General features: G+C 42.4%; 1 protein-coding gene across 4 annotated transcripts in view; it reads right to left on the reverse strand.

Annotated features, from left to right (window-relative positions):
- FYN (FYN proto-oncogene, Src family tyrosine kinase) overlaps nucleotides 1-7,936 on the reverse strand; it is a 176,090-nt gene extending 168,154 nt beyond the window's left edge. For 2 of the 4 annotated variants that reach the window (XM_032772612.2, XM_032772610.2), the window contains exon 1: nucleotides 7,577-7,883. The gene's annotated coding sequence lies outside the window, so the exon portion shown is untranslated. Of the gene's footprint in view, nucleotides 1-7,576 lie in introns of all 4 variants that reach the window. The other 2 variants (XM_032772614.2, XM_032772615.2) reach the window with 2 other exon arrangements.
- Between the last annotated feature and the right edge of the window lie 5,162 nt (nucleotides 7,937-13,098).

A 13,098-nucleotide genomic window follows, 5' to 3' on the forward strand; every position in this document is an offset into this window, starting at 1 on the left:
ACACAAAAATGAGTAAGAATACAAGCATGTCAGAAATATTCAACACATTTTGAACAATGTTAATTTATTCTTTTTTTTTTTTTTTTTTTTTTACTAGAGAAAAATTAAAAGTGCTGTAGAATAGCAGAAGCTGCTAGGAATCTCCTTGGGTTTTAAAAAAAAATCTCTAGGCATTTATACTGTATCAACAGTATCAAAAGCCTCAGAGTCAATGTTATCAAATTTACCATTAACCCTAATTTTTGCTATCTTGACAGTATGATCTTTTTTATAAAATGCCAAGACGAACAGTGCAGAAACATCAGGTGGCATACTTCATCTTTTTGCAAACTGATCATATCTTGGAGATCTTTTAAAGAGTAAATATTAAAAACTAAGTTATTTTTGTACAAATAATGGACCACTTAATTAAAAGGAGGGCTTAATATGTCACAATATTTACTAGTTGATGCATATCTACTCATCTTCCCTTTACTATGATAGTGATTAAAAACATAGACTAATGATATTTGATTCACTCCAATAGTCCAACCACTACATTCCTCTTGGACTAGTGGATTTGCAGAATGTTGCAAGCCTGATTTAGAGCACTCTCTTTAGTGCTAAGCTAGTCCATCCACAGCAAGCTCTATCTGGAATTCTATTGAGACAAATCTACAGGAAGACTGCCTGCTTGTGGATCCTATATCTTCACCAACCAACACCAGAAAGGGTAGGCTTGGGGAACTAAAATATTTTATGTTGTGATTTGATTCCTCAAGCTACCCTGTTGCTGAAGTTCAGGTAATATTTATTCATATTTCATAAATTGAAAAAAAAATCAAAGCATTTATAAACTGGGTGACTATCTGGAAAACATCAGCCTGAGTTGCAAATGCATGCTCATACACTATAAAGGTCTGTAGCCATGAATTTGGAATAGCACAAGTGGTATAGCTCTAAGTGAATTCTGCAATTTATGGGAACTTGTTTGTGACAAAATATTTATCGCTCCAAATACTCTGTAAACGTCTCTACAGAAATATTTGAGAAATTTTCTTTTTCTAAAATGGCACGTAAGCCATAAGCTGCATTTCACATCTTAGTTCATATTCCTGACAGTTAAGGGGCAAGATCATTGCTGGAGTAACTGGACTCAACTTCATTGAATGTGGCCCAAAAACCTATGCTTGAATAACAAACGTTACATTCTTGGATGTAGCCATCATTCTAAAACAGAAGAGATGCAGTGAAAGGCCCATTTGTCTTTATATTCTAAATCAGTGGTTTTCAACCTGTGGTCATCAGACCCATGGGGGGTCTGCAGACTACGTTTAAGGGGACTGCAAAAGATGACTATGGCTTGGTCTACACTACGCATTTAAACCAAATTTAGCAGCATTAAAACGATTTAACCCTGCACCCGTCCACACAACGAGGCCCTTTATAGCGATAAAAAGAGCTCTGCAAATGAAAAAAGGTTGAAAACTACCCTTCTAAATAGTAATCCAGCTAATGGATGCGTAAAACTTGCTGATTTGAGTTTGCACATGTAATAGAGTTTTGTCAAAGCTTCCATTTATTATGTATTTGTACAAAAATGGATGCCTGAATCTCACAAATAAAGTCTTAGGAAGAGTCTCTGCCATGAAACTAGATTCCCCCTCTCTCCTTTAATTATATTTAAAAAAAAAAATGAAAGAGTCTTTCTGTGATGCACCTACATTCTTCAGACATCACCTGCGCATGACCCTTCCTTTTCTCTGTTGCTGCTTTTCAGCTCCTGGATCTCCCTTCACCTCTTCATCCAGGTATCTCCTTGGCCTCTGATGCTTCTCCTACCTTTTTTAAGCTCTCCTCTACTTCCATGTGCATCATGCTGTTATTGTCAATTCAGCTTCAGAACAATTTTCAGTCACTTCATTACAAGTGACATAATGTAGTCATTTAAGAAAATATCTTTAAAAGGGCTTTTTAAGGCTTTAGAACCGACACTTTGTGAGTCATCTGAAGCATAAGCCCTGTGATTCAAGATTGTGAAAACAAGGTTTTGTTAATGAGGGCTCTAGGGTTTAACTAGCACCCTATCTTTTAGTGCTAAGCTACAGAGTTTCCTTTACGCTATCCTACAAAGTTCTTCACAGTTTTTTAGGATAGCACTGGAAAGAGCAAACTGCAATTAGACGATGTGAAGCACTCTCCCCTGGCAGCACTGCTCACTGGAAATCCACCTGTTTCAGAGATTAGGGCCTTGGCTACACTGGCGCTTTACAGCACTGCAACTTTCTCACTCAAGGGTATGAAAAAAACACCCCCTGAGCGCAGCAAGTTACAGCGCTGTAAAGCACCAGTGTAAACAGTGCCGCAGCGCTGGGAGCACGGCTCCCAGTGCTGCAAGCTAAACCTCATCAGGATGTGGAGTACGTGCAGCGCTGGGAGACCTCTCTCCCAGCGCTGGTGCTGCGACTACACTCGCACTTAAAAGCGCTGCCACGGCAGCACTTTGAAGTTTCAAGTGTAGCCATACCCTAGCATGCCACAGAGGAGTAACTTCCCAACACCACTCTTTCCAGCTCCTTAAAACTACTGCATGCCTACAGTATGGAATGGACATGGATTTATGTGGGATCAAGAGAAGAGGGAGCAAATTATGCTGGCTCTTCTCCTCCCTTTCTGCTACTTTGGGGGATTTTTCCAACCTCCTATTTGCTTACCCCCAGCCCTCACAACTGCAACACGCAGTTTATTTTATTGCCTTGGGTCTCAGTATGAAGCATTGTATTTACAATCTTTGGAGCTGCTCTTTGATTAAAGATATTTTTGTGTAATTCATTTGCTTACCCACAAAAACTCTACAAAGTTATTTGTGTAGTAGAAGAATGTTTTTAGATATTAACTCCAGCAAAACCTTATGTCATCCTCTCAGTTTAAAAAAAGTTTTATGCTAAATAAAGGTCTTGGGTCCAACTCTGTGCTAGTCTTTTAGTAGTCTCGCTCCCTGTGCTAGGCTTCCACTGTTGTGATAAGCAGGGTGCTCCATCAATATCAAGTGACATAGGTTCCTGTCCTCCCATAAAACTCACTTCCTTTCCTGTTCTGAAGTTGCCCAAACAGGTTATTTTTGTGAGCCTCATTTTTATGGGGCATTTTTTGGAGGTGGGGGACATATAGCAGGAATGTTGATTAAGGTATGGAATTCAGGGGGCAAAGCTGGTTGGAAAAATTTCAGACCCATTTTCCAATGGAAAATGGAGTTCCACTTAATTGAAACTTGTCACAAGATTAGTTTCAATTTTGCAGAAGTTTCATTTTGGAACAAAAAAAATCAAAATGTTCTGACATCAAAACATCTTGTTTTGGCATTTTTGAAATAAAACATTTTTATTTTTGTTTTGAAACTTAACAAAACATATGAAACAAAAAGTTAAATTATACATTATAAAATAAAAGTGCAAGTTGAAACAAGAAGTTCTCAACTGCCCTGAAACAAAAAAGCTTAGCAATTTTCCTTTGTGCAGAATTTTGAGGGTTTTGTTCTGATTCGAAATGAAGCTAAATTTAAAAACCCTTTGCAAAATGAATTGTCATCCTTCAGCCAGTGCTAGACAGGAGATGGGGTACTTTTCCTTTGCTGCAAGGCCTAATTAATTTCTGATGTTTATGATCAAAGTTGTTATTAGTTTTGTAAATAAATAAATAAATAATTGGAGATATACCTATCTCCTAGAACTGGAAGGGACCTTGAAAGGTCATTGAGTCCAGCCCCCTGCCTTCACTAGCAGGACCAAGTGTTTATGGTCCCACTCCTGAAGAGACATGATTACCTTTACAAACAAGTATTCCCACTAACTTCAATGAGACTGCTTGCATGAGTAAAAGTAAGCACATACAAAAGGGTATAAGAATCTGGTCTTTCATTTGATGTGGTCAGTGTCAATGGCACCTAAGTCCATATCCTCAAGAGGTATTTATATGCCTAACTCCACTTGAAACCAACAGCAGTTAGAAGCCTACAGAGCTCTGAAGATCTGGACTATTCATTCTAAGATAGATGCTTTTTTGGACAGTTGCTTATAAATGTAAAGTAAAGTAACAGCCTTTTTCATAAGTGCAGAGAACTTTTAGTGACTGCTGACTTCAGTTAGCATTGCAAGTGCTCAGCATCTCTGAAAAATCATGTACTAAATAAATGGCTGACTTGCAACTTATAGATCCAAATCCTGCAAGCCCTTATTCATCAAACTAGACCTTAATTGCCAGATCTCAATGAGACTACTGAGGCAAGGGCTGGCAGGGTCAAGCCCTATTTTTGTAGCAGTGACTTAATCACTACAGTGAATACTTGGGGGGGGGGGGCAGAAAGGGAGGCATTATTAGTTCTTTTACTCTTGAAGAAAGATCATAGTAAGATTACACAGTGTCAAATGCACAACTGTGATAAGCTCACACGTACAATGCTTTGAACATGTAATAATATTTTATGCAGAACTAATACTTTCTAACAACTGAAAGAATAATACTCATGTGAGGTATACACAACCTTAAATCATCATGGAGGGACCATGTAGTTTTAACTTGTCTAACTGAATTTTTATTAGACCATAAATCCAGTGAAAATCATATCATGCCTGTGTTCATTTTAATCAAGCCCATAGAGCCAATGGCCCCAAAAGTCCTTTTCATGCTATGCTCCACTTGTGCATATTTGGAAAATGTTACTCAGATGCTTTATGCAATGTAATTATTGAACAATTAAAATGATATTAAGACAATTGATTTGACAACACTCTTTGTATTTTACTCTGAATTTTTATATTAACTGGTTTTAATTTTAAAAAATCTAATATCAGAGTTAACAGTGAAGTTAAAAATAACCTTTACTTGTAGTTTTCCATCATATCCATAGTATCGTCACTGACAGCTCTGCCTAATATTTTGTTTCATCTCTACATGCAGGTGTCCTTTATGGCCTAATAAGGACTGTATTCAACCAGTCTGAAAACTATTTCCCGTTAATTATAAACTTTAATATAACTTAAGTAATACCTTCATGCCATTACACGTTTTATCAAAAGATAATATAGCATGACTTCAGTTGTGTGTCCAGAACTGAGGAAAGTGTCAAAGTTAATTACCTCACAAAACACATCCCAATGAAGGAAATCATTATTATTGCACGCACATGGTATTGAAATGAGTTCACAAATTGATACTTTTAAAGTTATTTTTGCATTAGTGCTTAATACCAATAGGCTCACAGAAAAAACCCACAAGAACAATCTGAATATTCCAGTGAGCTTCTCACATGAGTTTACAGAACAGGAATGAAATAAGCTTAGTCCACATAATAACTAAAAAGGCAACTATTAAGCCACATTACTTTTAATGAAGAAAAAAAACACTGATCACAAATGTAATAAAATGTATTAAAAGTGATTCCATTTTTTCAAGAGGAACCTTGGCAAGACATGTTTTAAAAAATATTCCGATGTTAATATCATACATAATTGACATCCATTAGGTTCAACCAATCTTTTTTCTTAGAATATGCATTAAGCATTAAAGGTTTGAGTGAATTCTCTGTTATTCCAAGATCTTCTGCACTTCTGGCTTGGATGATTTCAACTGGCAGGCAAAGGTGGGGAAGGGGAAAACAAGAAAACCACTTTTGGTTAACTTTTAAAAAATCACTATTGTTACAAAAACAACTAAAAAGGTTATAACTGAAATATTAAAAAGACATTTCCTCCCTATATATTCCCCCACTTAGTCTGCTTTGTTCATTTAACAGAACTTTATATACAGTTTTCTCTGTGTGAGTCTGTCACAGCAAATGAGTGAAAACCTATTTTTAAAAAATTGGAAAATGGGATTGTAAACCACAAAACTCAGCATGTGAGTGTAGTGCTGGAAACTACTTTCAATTCATTATTGAAATGGCCTTTATTTCAAGTTAGCAGTGTCCCTTTAATTTGCTGTTCTTTATCTATGGGAGCTAGACAAAACCCTAACAAACCCACTTCCCCTACAAACATATAAGCAACAGATCTTCACCTGCAATTGTTCAGAGCATTGGCAAGGGCATACCAGTTAAAAGAGATTTAGAAAATTGGAAAGTATGACAGCCGTTTGGGTGGTTAGAGGAAGGATGTGGGAGGTAAGGAGGCTGCATACAGGCAGGAAAGTGACAAGGTCTCTAAAAGCATGTTCAGTACTCTGTTTCCTACAAACTGCTCTGTTATTCATCATTCTAAGAAACAGAATGTATTAAAATCACTGATGAAAAACTGCAGTGTGTTCCCTTCCACTTGACCAAAATCTTCTCCTAAAGCATCAGCCCCATCTCTCTCTTCCTCCCCAATCACTACTGAATGGATGAGGCTATTATGTTCTCATTTTAGAATTAAAGAAATCCACATGGAACAGCAGCAAGGCAAGTTATTGAGGCAGTAGAAACCAGATTTCACATTATTAAAGAAACTTTGACTACATATATACTGTAGCTCTGCAGATGCAGCAAAATGCTGGCACCCGTGGTGTGGCATTTGGTATCTTTCACTAATCTAAATGTGGCTGGAAAGGAATTGAGAGCAGATCAGCAGCCTCATCTGGGGAGAGAGAAGCCCCAGGGAACAGAGAAAAGAAACAAGAAGCAAACCTCCTTTCAAATCCTACCACCCTTGGGCATTTTGTGCCTCTCTTCACTGAAAGGGCCCTTTGTCACACACACAAATCCTATAAAATCTAAAAGGGATAGAGGGTTGTTTTATTTGTTATTCCCCCTCCCCCTTTTTCTCTCCCCTAAATTGCAGCAAATAAAGCCCTGTGATGAATCTCAGTTACCCCTTTCTAGCTCAGTAACTAATAAAGCCTCAGCCTGCAGTTCAAGAGTTAAAATGGGGGTGGGGACAGAATGGGACAAAACCAAAAACATGCAAATGGTCCAAAGCAGGAGAATGGCAGCATGGGTCAGAGCCCAGCTACACATGAGCATCAATTATTAAATGATTACATCATAGTTCGTATTTAGTTCCTCTAGAGCGCCTCAGAACCGCAAAACATTAAACAGAACCGTGAATTGATCAAGCCGCACAGCACCCACGGGCTCCCCCCAGCAAGCTTGCTATATTCTGCCAGAACTGGCTTACCATCGCCCATCATCCTCATCAGCAGCAGGGGTCACAACAATCCACCCCTAGGGCCAACCCCGCAGCGCCCGCACGATCAGCAGCAGCAATAAAGCTTCCGTTTTTCTTGGGGGTAAACTACTACGGGGGTGGTGGGGGGCAAAAACAAACGTGTACGGAAAAATACATAAAGCTGATGCAAGGCTTCTGCATCCGCAGCCTCTCCCCCTCCCCTCCTGGCACCGCTCCCCTTGGCGGGACTCCAGCTGCACGCCTAGGCCAGGGAGCTCGGGGTGGAGGGCACCTGCAGCAGCGCTGCCCCGACCTCTCCCGAGAAAGCCTCCCACACACCCACCGACACCCACACAAAGGAAACAACACAGCAGCGGCTGGCGGAGCAGCATCCCCTCCTCCGCCCCAGGGTCCACCCCCCGGGCCGCAGCCGGGCCCCGGGGGCTTCGCTCGCTTACCCGAAGCTCAGCGCAGGGCTGGCGCGGCCAAGCCACGCTCACAGCATCCCCCTCGCGGCGGGGGGCCGCCCCAGGTGACTCCTCCCCGCCCGCCCACGCCGGCTCCTCCAGGGACCACAAGGGCGCAGCAAGGAGCGGGGTGAGGCAGCAAAGACCCCGGGAGCCGAGGCAGCAGCGCGCGGGCTGCAGTCGGGGGACGGAGGGAGACGGGCGCGCAGGGGCGTCGCTCCGACTCGCCGCGTCCTCCCCTCCCGAGCGACAGCGGCGGAGCCCAGCTCCGGCTTGCTACCCCCGCCTGACAGATGGCGCAACCGCAGCCGCGCCCCCAGCCAACTCGCGCTGCTTCGCCGGAGCCGGGTCCCCCCCGCCGCGGGGGCGGCCCGAGACTGGCAGCCCCAGCCGGCCTATGGCGAGGCGCAGCGGTGGGGGGGCTGCAGCAGTTATTGGCAGGCGGCGGCAGAGGAGGAGCTGCGGTGCGCTGGATTAGGGTGGGCGCCTCCGGCTTGCAGCGGGGTGGGTGTCTAGGTGGGCATGGTGCCTTGGAAGAGCTGTAGTATCGGGCACGACACCGTTCGTTTGCCGGTCGCTCTCCGTTTGCCCTGCTGTGCTTTGCAATGCACCGGGGCGTTCTCCAGTCTGACTACTGAAGGGGGCAGGTGGCAACGTTCAGAGAAGGCTGGAGCAGTGAGGCCGAAAGTAGCGGTGCTGCTGCGCTCCCTGGCTTGAAGTAGTGTTAAAAAAATAATAAACACCAAACGTGTGGTTTCCCTCAGCAGCACCCACACTATCAAAATTGTGCCAGCCCTCCCCCCCGGTTGGAGGTATTAAACCATCCTCTTCTCCCTAGGAAAAAATGCAGGAGCTCGGAACTGGGAGCGTGGATAGGCCCGTTGTAGCTTCAATGGCCCTCTTCAAATCAAAGCTGGATTCTAGACCCTCACATATGGGGGGGGGGCCCGCAAGTAGGAGGGTTTTGGTTAGGGCCCATCCGTATTCTAATATTTTGCAATGTGAGGTCACAGTGTTGCCAGCTCTTGATATTTTATTGCTCACTTGAAATATTTGGTGTTTTTCTCAAAGCAGGAGCCCCTGGTGTCTGTGATTATATGAGACTGTCAGTTCCCATTTATTTTTAAAACAAGCCTCTTGCCTCATGGTGGCAGAGGAAAATAATAAATAAATGTATCATAAAATTCAGAAACAAGAATGAAAAGAAAAATAACACTTTATTCAAACAAACAAACAATTTAGGACATTTGACCGTTTGGGATTGGCAATATGTAAGAAAACACTACCAGTAAAATGTACAGATCTCACCAGTACTGTGGTTATAACCATTTTCATTTATTGTAATTATTAGTAATGGCAAATATTTAGCACTTATATAATGCCTTTCACCCAAGGATCACAAAGCATTTTAAAGAGATTGATATTACTAGATTATGAACTCTTCCGGATAGAGTTTGTGTCTACTTTTACGTCCATACAACATGTAGCACAGGGCCCCCTTCCCCACCCTGATCTTGACTTGGGCTTCCAGGAAGTACAGTAGTGTAAATAAGGACACACTTCTCCAACCATGGAAATAACAAATGAAGGGAAAAGTCTCCTGTGTTCCTTGCCACTTCCACATTGCCTTTAGGATGACCAGACAGCAAATGTGAAAAATCGGAATGGGGGTGAGGAGTAATAGGAGCCTATATAAGAAAAAGACCCAAAAATCAGGACTATCCCTATAAAATCGGGACAACTGGTCACCTTAATTGACTCCTACACTGTCACCATCACTCCAACATTCCATAAGGCTTTCACTTCCACCTCCAACACCTATTGAAAAGCAATATGTATCCCAACTTCAAACTTGCATTATAAAGCAGAATCTTAACAGTAACCTCAGATGCTCCTGTTTCAACCGATGAGTACATCTGACTGTCACACATTCCTTATATTTTAGAGGTTATTCTCCCTTAACATTGCTGAACTCACCATTAAGATTCTCTGGATAAGGGGTGAAATACAAAAGGGGGGGGGGAAAGGAAATAGATGAGATCTACAGGAATAATTTATTTTAAATTTGCATTATATTTAATAAGACTGCACCCTCTAAACGTTTCATCTAGGGTTTCTGATATTTAACCCAGTGAAGCATTTGATCTTGTTGATTTATGATGTCAAAATAATTTCTTGATGGAATTATAGTCTTAATATGTTCAACTGAGGGCTTATTTCCTATCAGGCTGCCCACAGCAGCATGATTACAAGAACACTTCAGCTTCCTGGATTTCTGTAGAGATGTTTTTTGTCTGTTCATTTTAATTCAGGACCTTGGTGTGCACATATAGTGACTTTGTATGTGGAGCTTCTTTTGAAACCAATGGGAGCTCGTGAGCACAAAGTGTGGGCTATGTTGGGCCACAGCTGGGCAAAAAATTTTGAACAAAACCATTTTTTTGCCAAAAAATGCAGATTCGGATCAACCAAAACATTTCACAAATTCATGTGGACTCAAACTGATTTTTTTTCAGAACTGCCAGTGAACTGAAAAATCAGGTATTTGCACAACTTTATATGGGGCCTACAATGTTGTTGATTAAGTTATAATTTGACTACAGAAGCAGGAACAAACAAACAAAAATGGTCAGGATTTTAAATAACAGTTCAAATTCCTTCCCAGTCTCAGTTAAACCAGTACTAAATATGACTTTTCTATCTTTAGGCCTTATCATGGTACAATTCCCCACCCTGAACCTTAGCGTCCAAAAGATGGGGTACCAGCATGAATCCCCCTAAGCTTAATTACCAGCTTAGATCTTGTAGTGCTGCCACCAACGAGGACTTGCAGTGCCTGGTACACTCTGGTCCCCCCAAAGCCTTCCCAGAGGACCCAAAGACCCAGACCCCCTGGATCTTAACACAAGGAAGGTAACCTTTCCCACTGTTGCCTCTCCAGCTTCCCTCCCTGGGTTACCCTGGAAGATCACTGTGATTCAAACTCCTTGAATCTTTAACAGAGAGGAAATTCACCTTCCCTCCTTCTCTTTCCCCTACCTTCCTGAGAGAGAAAGTATGACATCGAGAGAAATTAACTCTCTCTCTCTCTTCCTCCTTTCCCCACCAGTCTGTGGTGATCCAGACCGTCTCTGGGGTCTCACACCAGAATACAAAAACAATCAGTTCTTAACAAGAAAACTTTTATTAAAGAAAGAAAAAGTAAAATTATCTTTGTAATTTAAGATGGATTAGGTACAGGGTTTTTTGAGCTTAGGCACTGGGAATACCTCCGAGCCTAAGTTTCAAGTACAAATTAAAATCCTTCAGCAAATATCAAATTGAACTCCTCCAGCAATGCACATTTGCAATAAAGAAAACAAACAAAGCCTAACTCCACCATCTACCTAGTACTTACTATTTGGAATCTATAAGAACCTGTATCAGGGAGATTGGAGAGAAACCTGGTTGCACATCTGGTCCCTCTGAGCCCCCAGAGTGAACAACCACCAAAAACTAACAGCACATACAGAAACTTCCCTTCCTCAAGATTTGAAAGTATCCTGTCTCCTGATTGGTCCTCTGGTCAGGTGACAGCCAGGCTTACTGAACTTGTTAACCCCTTACAGTCAAAAGAGATATAAAGTACGTCTGTTCTATTAACTCCTACTATCTGTTTATGACAGCCCTGGTCTATACTTAAAAGTTTTAAGAGCATAGCTATGAGCTATGAGCATAGTAATGCATATGAAAAAATCTATATAGGTAGGCTGGCAAATACTCTAGTGTAGATGAAGTTATACTGGCAAAAACGTCCTTTTGCCGGTAGAGCATCTGTTGCTCGGGGATCTGGTGAAAACTATACTTGTAAAAATCTCTGCCTGTATAAACTACATTTCCACTAAGAGAGTTTGGTGGTATAGTTATTTCAGCAAACCCTTTTTTGTGTAGACAGAGCCTTAGTTGCAAGCAACAGTCATAAACATAAAATAAATTTACTTTTACCAAGTTTATAAACATTAACAAGTTGAACTAATATAGAAGAGAAACAAATACAATGAAAAACAGGTAAACAATAGATGCAATCTTAATCTTAAACTCTAAGGGCTACATTGGGGCTTTAAATCAGAGTCAGTGGTAGAGAGAAGTGTGGAGATGCATTGTCTCAGAAATATTGGGTGAAATCCTGGTTCTGTTGAAGTCAACGGCAAAATTCCCATTGATTTCAAGGAGGCCAAGATTTCATCCATTGTACCTGAGGCAGGCACAGTGCTTCAGGGGCATGTGCAAGGGGGGATCAAGCAGGGGCTGGGGGGCACAGAACTCATCTGGCCCTGGGCTGGGGCGGGAGATGACAGCTCCTTCGGCCCTGAGACTGTTGGGAGAGATCCAGGTCCTCTGGCTGCTAGGGGAGAGTGAGATCCACCTGCCACCGGGGGTGGGGGGGTAGGGTGGGAGGAGGAGAGCCTGCTCCACAGGCCAGGAGGCTACAGCAGGGAGACCCAGTTCCTCCTGCTGCCGGGAAAGAGTAAGCGCCTCTAGCTGTGGGGGGTGGAGGTGGGGAAGAGCCAGCTCTTCCAGCTGCGGGAGCAGGGCCGCCCAGAGAGGGGGGCAAGTGGGGCAATTTGCCCCAGGCCCCACAGGGGCCCCCACAAGAATATAGTATTCTATAGTATTGCAACTATTTTTTTATGGAAGGGGCCCCCGAAATTGCTTTGCCCTAGGCCCCCTCAATCCTCTGGGCAGCCCTGCGTGGGAATGAGGGGACAGCCAGCTCCTCTAGCTGCAGAGGGCACAGAAAATGCCCCTCCAAAAGCAGCCAAGTATTTATTCCTATGCATGCCCTTGCTTTAAAAAGTTGCAGTGGGTGCTTTTCTTTCCAGTAGCAGTCTTGCTTTGCTGTGCTAGAGCAATGTGGAAGAAGAGTAGAACTATGGCCCTGCCAGCTTTGGGAATTCCAGTGAAGCTAGAAATCCCAGGAGCTTGATCTCAGGCAATGCAATGGCAGGATTTATGCCTGGCCCCTACAAAGTCATTCAAGGTGAACCCTGCTTGTGTCCTGCCCCCTAAACCTCCTCCACTGCGCGCCGCAGGGCCCTGCACAATCTTAGTTAATAGATCTTGGATGCTACAGCAATTAATCAATAGGCCAAATGCCCTCTTCCCCGCGTGGTGTGGAGTGGAACAAAACACATACCATTTTTTATTTTAATTTATATTTTAAAAAAGAAGAATGCCTATCCCAGGCTTTAGCTGCTTATGCTTTGAATTAAAAATACGACTTCATAAAGAAAATAAAACCAGCAGCTCTTCAACCCAAACCAGAAACCAACCAACCAGTCAATGAAAACAGACCCAAACAATACCACATCAGCCACAAGCCTGAGTAAATAGATTTGCTTGGCTATGTGCCCCTGAAAGTTAAATGATTTGGACTAGTACAGCCAAAATGGATGAGGGGGGCATAAGGGGGAGGGTAGTTCCAAAGTTGAAGGCCAGCCAACTGCCTCATTCTAGGATCCTGAAGAGTTGCT

The sequence above is a fragment of the Chelonoidis abingdonii genome, chromosome 3 (assembly GCF_003597395.2).
Source record: "Chelonoidis abingdonii isolate Lonesome George chromosome 3, CheloAbing_2.0, whole genome shotgun sequence".
NCBI classification, from domain to species: Eukaryota; Metazoa; Chordata; order Testudines; family Testudinidae; genus Chelonoidis; species Chelonoidis abingdonii.